A 15,153-nucleotide genomic window follows, 5' to 3' on the forward strand; every position below is an offset into this window, starting at 1 on the left:
CACCTCGTCTAGAACCTCCAATAGTGCTCGATCGTCCACATGATAACGCTCCAGCCCCTTAGCAGAGCACTCCAGACCTTCCATGAAGTCCAAGGTGCAGCCACAGAGGACTCCCTGCCAACATGCCACTTCCTGGTACTTGGCCTTCACTCTCCCCTTCCCTAAGAGTGCTCATCCCCCCATCTCTACCTAGTTTAAAGCTGCCCATTCTTGTGAGAACATGGGGGAAATGCTTCTAATTGATGATTCATTTTAACCATGAATGCAAGAATATATGCTTAATATGATAACATATGGCATGACAACAGCGATGGAGAAGCTGTATCCAGGGGGAAAGGCTGGCAAGAAATGCAGCAAAATGCCAAAGAAACTTGTCTTGGTGGTATGGAACCATGAGAGACATTTCGTCTTTATTTTCAAAATGGTTTTTAATATAGTTCTGATGTTCTTATAATGAGATTTTTACACTAAACCAGCATTTACTATAGGATGGTAATTAGGCTACTTTATCAGAGTTCGGTTCAAATGTTATCACCTCCAAGATGCCTTCTCTGACTACCCACCCCCTTGTCCCCATAAGACACAGGACTTCCCCGCTGTGTTCCATAGTCTTTCATTACTGCCTTTGTCAGAGGAGTTATCAGGATCTATACTGAATCATAGATGATTTACGCACACCTGTTTTTAACTTTATGATAAAAGGATATTATTTTTGAACCAATAAATGAAAGAATGGCCATGTTTTCAGTTTGATAGGATATGGAATAAGTCATTACATTCCCATTTTTACTTTCAACTTTTTATGTGACTCCTCTCCATTTCTGCCGCCCCACCCCCAAAATTATTTCAAATCCCAGGCCATTATTTGCAAGCATTTATAGGACCAAAATGTAGGGACCTTCGGGGTGGAAACTGCCCAGATCTAATAAACATTGGCCTTTAAAACAAATAAAATCAACCACTTAGGTAATTCATTTGCAGGAAATATGAAAACCAAGTCTTGGTTGCAAGCCGTGCTCTGATCTGTGGGATTTAAGCATTCAACCAGTTGGGTGAAGAATTAGGTGTGCCCGTGTGACTGACAACAGTAAGAGAATGGGCCTTCGTTCCCGACTGAGACTACAGAATTACCCATCAGACTCACACAGGTACAGCATAATTGGTGTAGACTTATTTGTTTGAACTTGCAAAATGGATTTCTCAAATGTTTGAGCTGGTGCTAGAAGTGTTTTCAAAGTGCCTGTATACTCATCTTAAATACACACATTATTAAGGGATTTTATTTGACGTTTAACAATTTTGTATATTAATATTCCCCTCTTTGCCCTAAATGGCCTAATCCGTCTAAATCCGTAGCATCAAAAATCATTACACAAAAAGAACAAGATGTTGCCAGAGCCACTGTGGCCCGGCATTGAATTTGCGTGAGCTGAGATGATTCAGGCAGATTTATATCCTGTTATTTCCTGAACTCGGAGCAAAACCTCACAGGTTCAAGACTTTGAAAGCATTTGTCTGAGCAATCTCACTTCATCACTTTGAAAGGGATGGAGTTTCTGCCATCTGCTCGAGCAGCGATGCCTTCATGAAAACGAGACATCTCTCTGTCTCTCTCCAGCTGGATATCTGAACCCCAGTGTGAGTCCAAGGCCCATGGCCACTGGGAAGAGGGTTATCGCTACTTAATCTTCCCTCCCATGGAAAATTTTCTTTTACCTCTTGCCTGGGTTTCCATGACATGGAAAGATGCTTGAAGAGAGTGTAAGTGGAACTTTAGATTCTGAAATTATTACTTTGTTCTTCTCGCTACCAAATGACATAAGGGTTGGGAGGGAATCGTGGTTTTTAATCATTTTTGAGTCACACACATATTTGAGAATTTGATGAAAGCTATGTATTCTCTCCCTTGAGAAAGTCAGATATGTGCACACATGCAAAATCTTGCTTGCAAATATAAGCAGCTCACATGGTGAATTACTCATCCATGCGTTTCCCCAGGGTCTATGAACCCCAGTTTAAGTCTGTCTTATGTAAGGAACAAACACTTGCATGGCCCTTTGCTTTACAAGGTCTTTTCAAATCTTTCTTTCATTAGATAACTTAGTAAGGTAGGCACGCATTGTATTTTCATATGAAAAAAGTATTGTCAATCTGGCTTATAAGAAATATACTTTGACTTTCTGCTCTCAAATCTTAATTTTCACCCCCTCCTGATGGGAAACTGCACTTTGAAAATTCAAATTCTATTTCTTTTTTTTTTAAACTAATTTAACACTGATTCCTTTCCTTCCCTATTAAGAATGGAAAGATCACAAAAGGCTGGGGGTAGAATTTAGATGCTGCCTTCTCCAGCTGTTGCTAAGTCATCTCTCTGAGCCTCGGCTTTTTCGTCTGAAGAAGAGGCATGACAACACCTACCTCACACTGGTCCAGGGGATTACATGAGTCAGGCCAGGATTCTCGTCCGAGCCACACCCCCCAGTGGGACATATCAATATCTCCGAACACTTTTCAGTCGACCTATTGTTTCCGTAATACAAACTACAAAGAGTCCAACCTACCAAATCTTCTAGACTGGCGGCGCTTAGCAGAAGATAGAGTGAGCAGGTAGCCGGAGGGTTTTTTAAAAAGGTTTCTTAACTCCTGTGATAACAATGATTTAAAGTGTCTATCCGCAAGTCCGTTTCCCTGTCATCTACTTTTGAATGGGAGGCTATGAGATCAAAGAAACCCAGTTGTTTCATCAAAGATCCCGAGTTATTAATAAATGCTCAGAACAAAAGCGTGGATACTGTCAAATGTTATGCATGAACCTAGCCAAAATTCAGGCCTCTGGCTACCTGGAGGAGCCTACTAGACCACCACTTAGACATTGCCTGACCCCCTTGCTCAAAATAGCTACCCCATCCTTGCTCACTGCATCCCTGCTTTCCACCCAGTGGGTTATTGGCAGCCATGGTCAGGGGTAGAATGACAAGTTGGCATGGCAGACAGGATGAGTTCCTCCTGGCATCTTTGTTCTCAGCCTGAGAGGAAGCAGGCACGGCCACAGCTAGCCTGCCCAGCACTGTTGTGTGACATAGGATAAGATGCCTCCTCTAGGAGGAATAATTAGGAAAGGTGGCTCCCCTAGGCTGCCCAGCTCTGTGGGTACAAGCCTTGGCCATCAGAAGAAGGGCTGGGTTTTAGCCCTTGCTTCCGCCCAGATCTGGTGTTTGTGAGCAGCAAATAGACTGAGTAACCCTGGAGCAAGCCTCCCCTCAGGTCTCAGTCCTTTTCCCAGAGGATTTAGGCCTGAGAGCACAGGTGTCAGCAACCACAAACAAGGAGAAGGGCATATGGCCCTGGGTCTGGGATTAGATATCATCAACCCTGCTTCCCAGAGCTGCTCTCACTGAGTGTCATTTATTTGATTAACAAATACTTAAAGAACCCATTCTCTATGCCAACTACATAGGTTTTCATTGGCTTTTTATATAATCTCAGCAAGATGACAATTACTATTCCCGTTTTATAGAGATGGAAACTGAGGCCCAGTTATTTGCGCAACACCATCCAACTAACAGATGGCAGGGCTTGCATGCAAACTCACTTGTGTCTGACTCCAAAGTCTCACTTGGCCCATCCAAAGCCTTACTTCCATGCTTGTCAAATCTGGCTGCATGTTAGAATCACCCATGGAACTTTAAAATCCTACCAACACACAGGCCTCACCCCAGACATTCAGACTTCATTGGTCTAGGGTGGGATCAAGCATCAAGGTATTTGCTGTTGTTTTACACCCTCCCTAGTGATTCTAATCTGTACTCAAGTTTGAGGACCACGGATTTAGTTGAATGACTCATCCTAGTCAAACTCAACTATTTCCACCCAAATATCTGAAGAGACAGTTGGTCAGTCAGGGAATGAGATTCGATATGGCCTCAGACAAGATTCCCATTTCTAAAATGTAACTCTACTCCCTGTCACTCCTTTGGACCTTGAATTTTTCCAGTGTCCTCCTTTCTAATATTAAATAATACTTGTTATCCTAATGCATCTTAGTGGAGACTAGCTGTAACTTGTATTATCAAGAATGGGGGATTGGAAAAAGGACTGGTTGGGTAGGAAAACACAGGAATAAGAAATTCATGGTAGAGAAGATAGACTAAATAATAATAATATAATAATACATAATAAGAGTAATGAATAATAATAATAGCTAACCTGTATTGAGCACTTATATTCTTGGTCCTGTTCTAAGTACTTCATAAGTATTAACTCAATTACCCTGTAAGGTAGGTATGTCAACCTCCCCTATTTCACAAATGAGGCAACTGAGACATAAAGAAGCAATTAAATAGCTTGCCCAATTTTACCTTGACAGACAACCTGACTCTCCAGTACATCCTTACATTTTGCACTTGACTGTGGCTCCCCGGCCCCACTCAGAGTCTTGTTCCCGAGGTCCCTGGAGCACTGCTTCAGCCTCCTGTAAGTGCAGCTGCTTAGCTCGCCTATGTGCGGCAGTCCCTGCCTGGTCTGCCTAGCCCACTGTGGCCAAGACACATTAGCCACGTGGGGTTAGGGAAGGAGCCTTAGCCTGATGATCACAAGGTCTGGGGTCTCACTGCAGGGCTGCTACTAAGTGGCTGCAAATCCTGGTCAATTTACTTGCCTCTCTGGGCTTAAGTTTCCTTTTTTTTAAATGAAGGCTTTGGGTTGAATCATCCATATAGGCTCTGAGAAGTCCTGCAATAAGGAAATCAGGTTCATCAGGGTTTCCTAAATTAATATGATCACTGTGGTAGATTGCATTATTGTTCCCAATTCTTCACCCCATCGAATATCCACACTCTTTGCTGTGACTTTGCATTTCCTGCCACAGGAGGTGGAGTATATTTCCTTGCCTCATTAACATTGGGCATGGCCATGTGACTTGGTCCAGCCAATGGAATATTAGTGAACATGATGGAGGAAAATGCCTGAAATGTGATTATGGAGGTAGGTTTGCTCCCTTGTTCTTCTATCACCATAAGGACAACATGCCCTGGGGAGCCTTCGGATTCCAGAAAAATAAGAGCCTTGTGGAGCAGGGGCACCCTAGTTACCCCACAGGTATGTCAGCAAAAACAAAACAAACAAAAACCAGTAAGAATAATACATGTTATTGTTAGCAGCTGAGTTTGGGGTTGGTTTGTTACTCAGCATTACTGCAGCAACAGCTGACTGATATAACTACCAAATCATTTCCTAGTTAACATCTATTAAATATTCAATTGAACGAATGCTCCAAGGAATACATTTTAAGAAGTGCTTCTCTGGAAACATCTGAGGTGAGTCAGTTTCCAATTTTCTGCGCCTTCCTTAGCCACACCACACACATCCTTTGGTTAGAATTTAATATAGGTGTCTCATCTCCTTGCACAAACCGGCAGGGCCTTCTCATGATGATCTTTGTATCCTCACTGTGGATAAGAACTGTGGACAAGATAATCTCTAAGTATCTCTCCATCTTCAACATCTTAGAATTAAGCAGCCAGCACCCCTCCTTCAATAAACCATCTGGGGAGACTGGGAGCCAGTGCCATACTCTGTGCCACCCTCCCCATGTCCGCTCTTAATTTCTGGTCTCATTTCATCTGTTAATTCAGCCACCATTTACTGGGCTCTTGTTAACTGATGGCCGTTGTGGACATTACAAAGATGAGCAGGACACATTCTCCGCTGTCAATTAGTTGCTGCCAGTCTAACTGACACTGAGATTTGAGGCTCAAAGTCCGTAGACAGAGACACACAGGGGAGGGTCAGTCACCCAAGGTTTCCAAGCAGGAGGTGGCATAGCCAACAAACCCTGGACCTTTGCGGCGCTGTCTATTGCTCTGTCCTCTGGAGTCTAAATCATAAACCATCCTGTCTTGAATGAAAATCCAAGCAAGTCAGCCTGTTACAGCACTGAGCTTTAACTAATTAAGCATCCCCCACCCTCCCTTCCCAGGCAACTCTGAAGGCTCTTCAAGCAAATTTTGGGGCTTTCCTAGAGGGGGCCAGACTCTTGTCACTCGAGCAATATCCTTTCACACCCTCTAGTGGTTAGAGGGCAACCTGGCATCCTGGAGGAGCGAGGTGACTCCCCTGGGCCTATAAAGTAAGCCTGTTACACTAAACAAGGGCCTTTGGGAAAGCAATTTGGCCACAAGTATCAAAAGCCATAAACACAATCCTACCCTTTAACCCAGTAATTCCACTTCTGGGACTCTACTCCAAGGTGATAATCCAAAAATGGGGGAAAGTCTGTTAGCACAATGATGTTCAGTGCCTCATTGTTTATAATATCTAAAATTAGTAAATATCCTAAATGACCAAAAATAGGGAAATGGTTAAGCATATTATGACCCATCCACCCCAAAGAGTAAGCATTATAAAGGCACTTAAAATGATGGGAAGAGGCATGGTAAAATAGCAGAAATATGAATATTGAAATCAGAGGAACCAATCTAGTATCCATCAGCTGGTTATTGTTGACTAGCTGCTGAAGTTCTATGATCCTCAGTTTCTCGACCTGTAAAATGGAGTTAATGACAACCACCTTGCAATCTGGAAAGATTAGATGAGAGACTGTGTGTAGAGCCCCTGACACCATGTCTGTGCCACAACAGGATATGCAATCGATGGAGCTGTTAGTAGTAGTAGTAGTAGTAGTAGTAGTAGTAGTAGTACTAAGTTTTAAAATTATGTTACAACAAGGAAAATGCATCTGAAATCATGATAAGAAAAAAAAGCAGGATGCAAAGTTGTATGGTCACTATGATTATCGCATTTATGCAAAAAAAGGAAGGAAGGAAGGAAGGAAGGAAGGAAGGAAGGAAGGAAGGAAGGAAGGAAGGAAGGAAGAGAGGGAGGGAGGGAGGAAGGGAGGAAAGAAGGTGCTTAGGGAGAAAAATTCTGAAAGATATACTTGTACGTCAAATGATGACAAAGTTTTTTTTTTCCCCTTTCTTTTTTCAGCAAACATTTCTTGAGTAGGATATACTCCTGACTGAATATGCATTGGAGATCCAAAGATTAAAGAAAGCACCTTAAGGAGCTCACAGTCCACTAGGTGAGACAGTTAAGAGCTGACTCTTGAAGACTGTGCACCTTTTCCACCCTTCTAAGAACAGCGACAACTTACTTGGGGGAGTTGAATTTCATGACACTCACCCAGCTCCACTCTAAGTAAGGTCTTCAGAAGTGATTGACAAGGAGAGTTGAGAGCAGGTCAATGGAGACACTGAGCACTGGCTTTTGCTGTCCCCCACACCCAACCTAAGCTTGCAGAGCCTTCAGTTCTTCCTATACAGGGAAGTGCCCAACTTAAAGAAGGCATAGATAGTGACATGTAAAATCAGTACCATGTGAGTGACTTGAGGCCATTTCCTTTCTCTCGCACTATTTTAGCTACTTAGAATTTTCCAGCGGGGATCACAAGTGTCAAGTAAACTATTACATACTTAGCAAGGTTTTACTCCCCTGGCTGTCCTAGCACTGCTAGCATCTTTGACTCTACCCTAAATGCAATAGATGCAATTAGAGGTTTACAAGGTCTCCAGCCTGGGATACACAGGAGTCGTGAAGCCAGAATTCTCACTGGCTCTTGCTCATGAGGGCGGTCATCGAAACTGCACCTTCATTCAACTTCCCTCTGTAGGCCAAGTGGTTAGAGACATAAGGGTCTCATAAATATCTCTCGCTTTCTCCTATTTTCATTTAACCTCTAGGTTTCCAGGTCATAAGAGTAGGACCTGAACAACCTAGGGTGCTCAGAGAATCCAGATACCAATGTAACTGCCCATCACATTCCTTGGAGAGCTCACCAACCCCCAAATCCTTCTGTCCACCTCAGAGAAGTCTCTCTGTTCCAGTTACTATTGCTACATAAGAAAGCTTGGTGGTATAAAAAAAAAATAAATTCAATCATTTCATTATACCCATGGATTCGCTTAGCCAGAAATTTGAAATGGGCACAGTGCAGTGCCTGACTCTGCTCCAGGATGCCTACGGCCTCAGCTGGGAAGATTTATGCTGAAGCTGACTTAATTCCTGGGGGCTGGAATCATCTTAAAGCTCACTCACTCAAATGCCTGGTAGTTGAGGCAGGCGGTAGGCTGAGACCTCAGCAGCGACTATCAGCAGAAACACCGACACGTAGCCTCTCATGTGGCTACTTGGGCTTCCTCACATCATGGTCGCCGGGTCAAGAGTGAGCCTCCCAAAAGAGCCAAACCTTGAAAGTCACATACCATCACCTCTGCTTTAGTCACTCACAACCCTCCCAGATTCAAGGGGAGGGACTATAGACCATGACTCTTTCTGGGAGAAGCCTCAGTCACCTTCCAAGACAAGCACGTGAGATGGAAGATGCAACCATTTTTGGAAAATGCAAATTTGCCACACTCTCCCTTTCCATTGGAATCAAAGAGAAGATGTACCTTTTCGGCCCAATGATATTTTATGCTGAGTCACAAGACATAGCTGTCTCGAGGCCACTGCTATCCTGAAGAGTGAATCACTCTTATTTTCTTCCCTCTTCTTACAGCTCCCATCCCCAGAAGACTGTGGAACTTGTTCTGAGGGAACCAAGCCAGGAGCCTGAGTATCGCTAACATTCCCTGAACTGTTTCCAACAATCAGCTACACATGAAGTTGGGGCGTCCTCTCCCCCCAGGCTGCTCTCCTCCACATCTAGTACAATGTCTTAGGAGGACAAGCTGAACTTTTCTTTTAATAATAGCCAAGAGGTCTTAGTCCAAGGGCTAATTGTCAGTCCCCAACTGTTCAGTCACATAGACTTTCTCATCAAGACAAAACAAAATAAACACCCTAATAAATTCACCTGGCCAGCCTCCCAAGGTATACCAGGTATGTATAAGTTGGCTGAAACTCAAACCTGTACAATAGGAGTTAAGTGAGAAGAAAAAAGCTCTGAGGATGTGGTGACATAAAACCCTAAAGATGGCTTTGGTATATATCATTCTGAAATCCCAAATTAGAAAGGAGTTGTTTGACAGATACAAGTAGGCCCCATTTTAAGGAAACTCAGTTGGCAGTAATCTAAGGTCTAACAACAAATTTTTAAAATGCAAGAGTACTTCTTCACTTTCTAACAAAGATGATGCTTTATATTAAAGGAACTTCTTTGATGGACTTAAGTCGGTTTCTAGATTGGTAGCAACTAAGAGGCAGAAAAATATAAAACTAAGGATTTAGGCCCACGGCCAATCAAAGAACAATCACAAATCAGGACCAATTTCTGAAGCTGTAACATCCAGAACTATGAAAGCAGGGTTTGCTTTACACACATGCATAGACTTTGTTTTTTTTAATTTTATTTCTTAAATTGTTTTTATTACTCAAAAAAGCTCCATTTTTGGTTTTTTTATTTAGCTTTCTGATTCTGTGCTTGTGCCTTCAACACTTTCACAACAATTTTCTGCTCCTCGATAAGGAAAGCACTCTTGATCCTGTCACAACCCTGCTGACATGTTTTTTCATTTTAGATAACTTCATTAGAACATTAGGTCTCACAGCACGCACTCTGCGAAGTCAGCCTGGGCACACGCCACATGCAGATTTTGGTGCGTTCCCAACCATCTTGGTATAAAGGTAAACAGTTCTATTACCAGGGGTTCGGGACAGCCTAGTTTTGTTAGAGGCTGTATTGTAGGACAGCCTCCGACAGTATGTCAAACGCTGGACCATCCTGAATGCCTGTAGACACCATTCCTGCTACACATGCATAGACTTTAAATGGCAAACCTAGAATCCGTTCATTGTATAAAAGTCAAGTATTCCTATGACGTGGACCTAAGGCTGCATTCCAGGCTGGAGGAGTAACATGAATAAATGCACAGAGACAACAAAACAAGTATGGCATGTTTATGGGATGTGGAGGAGACAGGCCTGCCTGGAGAAGAGGGTGTGTGTCAGGAAGCAGAAGAAAATAAAATTGGCCAGGGTAGGGTGGGGCCATTTTAGCAGGCTTTGAAAGCTACACTGAGGCGTTTGAACTTGAATTGTCAGACAATAGAGAGCTTCCAAGGGCTTTTCCCCCAAGAGTCGCATGATCAGGGAGGAGTTTTAGGATAATGAATCTCTTAGGGGTATCTGAGGATGGAGTGGAGACAGGGACAGCAGCTAGGGGATTGTCACAGCCATGAAACTGTGAGGGGAGGAGGGCCTGAGCCAGGGAAAGGCAAAAGGACCTGATGGTCTGTTTCCACATAAAGGGTATTTTTAAAGGAAGAGAGCCCAGATTTTACTGCAAGTCTTCCCACCTTTGGAACAGTGGTGCCTCTATTTCTTACTATTTCTTCAGAGTTATCTCTTCTTAGATCTTAAGTCCCTCTCCAGTTATTTTTCCAGCTTCTAAAGATCCATGTTATCAGGTTAGCAAACAGGATGGGTTAAATCCAAAGTTGTTCAAGTTATAATCAAAGATTAATGGGGACTAGAAATTATTTTTAGCAAACCTATGGGTTCTTAAGCCTCCAAGAGCAGGGTCATCTTTCATACTGGAGCCCCAAGAAGGTCATGTTTCAATGACATACCAAAAAAATCAAGTCCCCATACCTTGGGGACTGCCTTCAGAGTCTACAATATATCTATCTGAAACTCAGTATCTTCTTTTAACAGTGTAATTAATTTTTTTTAAAGAAATGGTCACAGGTCAAGTCTGGTAGAGAATAAGATGTTCACTCGAGCTGGGCAATGGCTCTTTGGGCTAAGATGAACAACAACAACAACAACAACAAAGTGAGGCTTCAAAGAAATGCATTGAGATAAAGTGAGAGCGTTTCCTTATTATCTTTGGAAACTCTATAGTGATGTTCCATTCTTCATTTATTTATTTAGTTGTGGCTTTCCTCATTTTGTCTTGATCAGTATTGCCAGTTCGTCTTACTTTTGAAGTAGTCTCAAAGATCTAGCTTGGAGGTACAGGGGACAAAAACATGAAAAGAGAAAAAAAATGCAATTGGTCTCCTGTATAATTTGTCATGGGAAGTTTCCAGAGAGAAGTTGCAATAAAAGTTTTGAGTAAGGGTAGGAGTTCAATTTGACAAACACTAAGTAAAGACTCTGCAAAGATATGTCATTGTTTGAATCAACAGGATTGAGATGCAGGTAAAAATTACAAGACTCCCTGTCCTCAAGCTCATAACCCATGAACTACTGAACAGACTTCTATGTTAGCTACTTTTACAGAGAAAACGTTCACTTAAATGTCTAATTCCTATTTTTCATTTTCTACCCTTGTGACAGAGATGTTAAATTCTCACTAAACAGCCACATGCTCCTCCACCTTTCCCAGATTCCCTTTCAGTTAGATTGGAGCCATGTGACTAGTTCTGACCAATGGGATGTAGAGATTCGCTCAACTCCTATTGGGATGTTGGGGGGATGGGAGAGATAAACCTTGATAGGGTTAAGCCAATGAGTGTGGGGGCTTTATTTGTTACCATAACTTAGCTTTCTCGCTTCAAATTCTGAAATAGCTACACAGAGGATGGTAATGATTAATTTGGGGGTAGTGGAAAGGTCAGGGGCTGTAGAGTAGCCCCAACTTGGTTGAAGCTAGTGACAGGCTGCCTCTCAGTCATTTGCAGTGTACGAATCCCAGAAGAAATCAATCCTCTTCCTTCTGTGAAAACAGACCTACTGGTCCTAGAGACAGGCAAAGAGAATGTGTGGCCTCCTTTGGAGTTTCCCACAGACTGACCACAGACTAACCACAGACTGCTTGAGTTTTCATACAACAGAAGGGGGGGTAAACCCTTTATCCCATCTGCTCTGTCACATCCAAAAAGGACTTTCAAGAAAATAAATTATGCCATTTCTGCCTTTAAAACACAGATATGAGCAATGGGTAAATAAACTGTGGTACATCCAGACAAAGGATTAATCAGCACTAAACAGAACTGAACTATCAAGCCAGGAAAAGACAAGGAGGAACCTTAAGTTCATATGACTAAGTGAAAAAAGCCAATCTGAGAAGCCTACATACCGTATGATTCTCACCACGTGACATTCTGGGAAAGGCAAAACTATGGAGACAATAAAAAAATCAGTGGTCACGGGGTTGTGGGGGAGATGGCTAGACAGAGCACAGAGGATTTTTAGGGCAGTGAGAATATTCTGTATGATATTACAATGGTGGATGCATGTCGTTATACATTTGTCCAGACCCATAGAATGCACAAGACAAAGAATGAACCCTGAGGTAAACTGTGGACTTTGGGTGATGATGTGTCAATGGAGGCTCATCATTGTAAGACATGTGACCCTCTGGTGGGGGATGGGGATACTGGAGGAGGCTGTACACACGTGGGGGCAGGGGCACATGAGAAATCTCGGTGCCTTCATCTCAATTTGGTTGTAAACCTAAAAGTGCTCTAAAAAATAAAGTCTTCGTTTAAAAAATATAATAGATTAATACTACCTTCTTTAATATAACTTCTTTAGTTATATAATATAACTAAAGAGTCAGGGAAAGTCCTTTGTTAACCCCTTTCCACTGCTCATACGCTACTTAACCACACTGCACCATCTTTTTGTATCCTTCCAGGCTGTTTTGTGCATTTACATACATATAAAGGAACATAGTTTTGCTTTGGGCCTTTGGTATATTTTTGGTCTTAAAACACACATTGGCCAAATAGCAGGTATTGTTCTGCGCTGTTTTCTTGGTTGTTTCTTTGGATTCTTTTTTATTTTATTTTATTTTTTTTTGACTTTTTGACTTTTGATATTTTTCAACAAGTTTGACCAACTTAATGCCTTTTCATTGCTACATTGTTCTCTATAGTATGAAGTTACCATAATTTATATAATCATCTCCCTATTGATGGATATACCAGGTGTTTTGCAGCTGTAATGGACATGCTTGAAATGCCTCTTGGTGCACACAGGCCAGCATCTCTCTAGGATGGGTACCTGGAAGGGGACTATCTGGGTCAAAGGGTATGCATATTTTTAGTTTTAATAGACACAGCCAGGGAGTGACCGGTTAGCTCAGTTGGTTAGGGCATCTTGCTGATAACACCAAGGTTGCCAGTTCAATCCCTGCATGGGCCACGGATGAGATGCACCCTCCTTAAATGAGTCAACTTATGTCATTGTAGCATGAAAGCAATGTGTAACCAATGACCATGGCTGTTCCCCAATAAAAACAATGTTCTTAAATGTTATAAAACTTAAAAAATAAAAAAATAGACACAGCCAAATTTTCTCCAAAGAAGCCATACCAACTTACATTCACACCAGTAGTACATAAGTTTCTCTCCTTTTTGCACTATTTTTTCCTGATGAGCGTGATGACATAGATTGAAGCATCTTGATGATAATGAACATATAATATTTACTTATTATGAGGGCACTTCATGCAATTGCCTGATTATAGAGAAGGATGAACCCCTACTCATGCCAGCAAATTCCACCATTGCACCCATTAGCTCACAGGCCCTTGGCCCATCAGGCAGACCTCTTTCAATACTAACAGGGGAGCTTTTTATTTCTTTTAGTGAACAGTGGCCTCTAGCTCTGCATTGCATCTTTGACAGTCCTAATGCCTAGGTCATATCACCCAGGAAGCCAGCGGGACTTGGGTAGGAGAGTGGGGCACTTATCTCAGGGGCCCTAAAAAACTTAGCAATCAAGATAAATAGGATTGCATGCAATATTTTTAAAAATAAAAATTAATGCAAAAAAAAACCTCATGATGAACAGAATATCAACATTTCAAATAAAGACAGAATCGGTATTACTGATTTTTCCATTTGCCTCAGGTTTCAATACAGCACAGAGCAGCCATCACTCTGGGGGACTTTTTCTCTCTCTCACTCTCTCTCTCTCTCTCTCTCTCTCTCTCTCTCTGTCACACACACACACACACACACACACACACACACACACACACACACCCTAAAATCCCTGCCTGTGTGACTTTAGGGAAATTGCTGAATCTCTCTGAGACTCAGTTTCACCATTTGTGTGTTGTCAAGGGTTAAAATACATAATAGAATAATAAATATAATACTATTTAATATAATATATAATATAATATAGTAAATATAACATAATATAATAATAAAATACGTAAAATAGTTAATCTTCAAGAAACATCTACCACCACCTGTAGTACCAGTGCTATTATTAGGCACCTAGGCAGCCTTGCTGGTTGCTGGTTCTGCTTTCATCCTTGAGCCTGGTTTGGTCTCTTACCTTTATCCTGGTGATCACATGACTTCTATATAGACTCAAGATTCCTAATAAGAAGAATGAAAATTTACTGGGCACTTACTTTGAACTATGCTCTCAGATGGGCACTCTCATGCATTATTTCAGTTATTTTGCACAATAATCCTTTGAGATACCGTGATGAGAAAACTGAAGCTCAGAGAGGTTAAGTGATGTGCCCAAGGTCACAGAGCAAGCCGGTGGCCAAGCTCAGCTTTGGACTCAGGTCTCTTCATGTACAAATATATGGTCCAATGTTTACCTCCTTCTGGGCAATGTCGGTATGAAAAAGGAAAGAGCCTACTAGTTCTGAATATCAACCTGAGAGGAAATTCTCCCTTGAATTTCTACCTATCATCCAAACTAAAAATAGCAAGTTTGGTTCCTGACTCAGCCCAGAGTGATTGTCTTCAGAGGGGTGTTGCTTCTCTTGCCCGAGCCCCCAGAAAAACCATGATTCCCTCTCCTGGAGGCAGACCTACTGCCCTTTCCTCTCCCTACTGCCTCCCAGCCTCCCAGCTCCCCACACCACTCACCCCACCCAGGTGGCATCCCCTTAGCCTTCCTGACATCAAGTAGGACAACAAAACAACACAATTCCATTCACCTTTACCCTGTCCCACTTTTAGGTCAGTTCCCCCTTTCTTTGGGCCTTTCTAACCTCGCTATCCAGGCTGCTATGCACATAAAGGAAGGCAGAGGGTGGGGAGTCGGCAGTGCAAAGTGGGGGTTTCCGGAAGTGGTCTTGGCTCCTACACTTAGAACCTTTGGACACCTCCAGGGGCTCAGCAGCCGCACTCTGCTCTGCTTGGTCCCAGGGTTGAAGGCCACCTGACGGCACCAGGCCAGGCCTTGGTGGCAAGTGAACTCCTGGGGGAAATCTCCCTTCCCAGAGGGTCA

General features: G+C 42.5%; 1 pseudogene; it reads right to left on the reverse strand.

The window, feature by feature from the left end:
* Positions 1-9,397: 9,397 nt before the first annotated feature.
* LOC109379760 (60S ribosomal protein L34 pseudogene) lies at positions 9,398-9,720 on the reverse strand (annotated as a pseudogene).
* Positions 9,721-15,153: the final 5,433 nt, after the last annotated feature.

Source organism: Hipposideros armiger, unplaced genomic scaffold (assembly GCF_001890085.2).
Source record: "Hipposideros armiger isolate ML-2016 unplaced genomic scaffold, ASM189008v1 scaffold_29, whole genome shotgun sequence".
NCBI classification, from domain to species: Eukaryota; Metazoa; Chordata; class Mammalia; order Chiroptera; family Hipposideridae; genus Hipposideros; species Hipposideros armiger.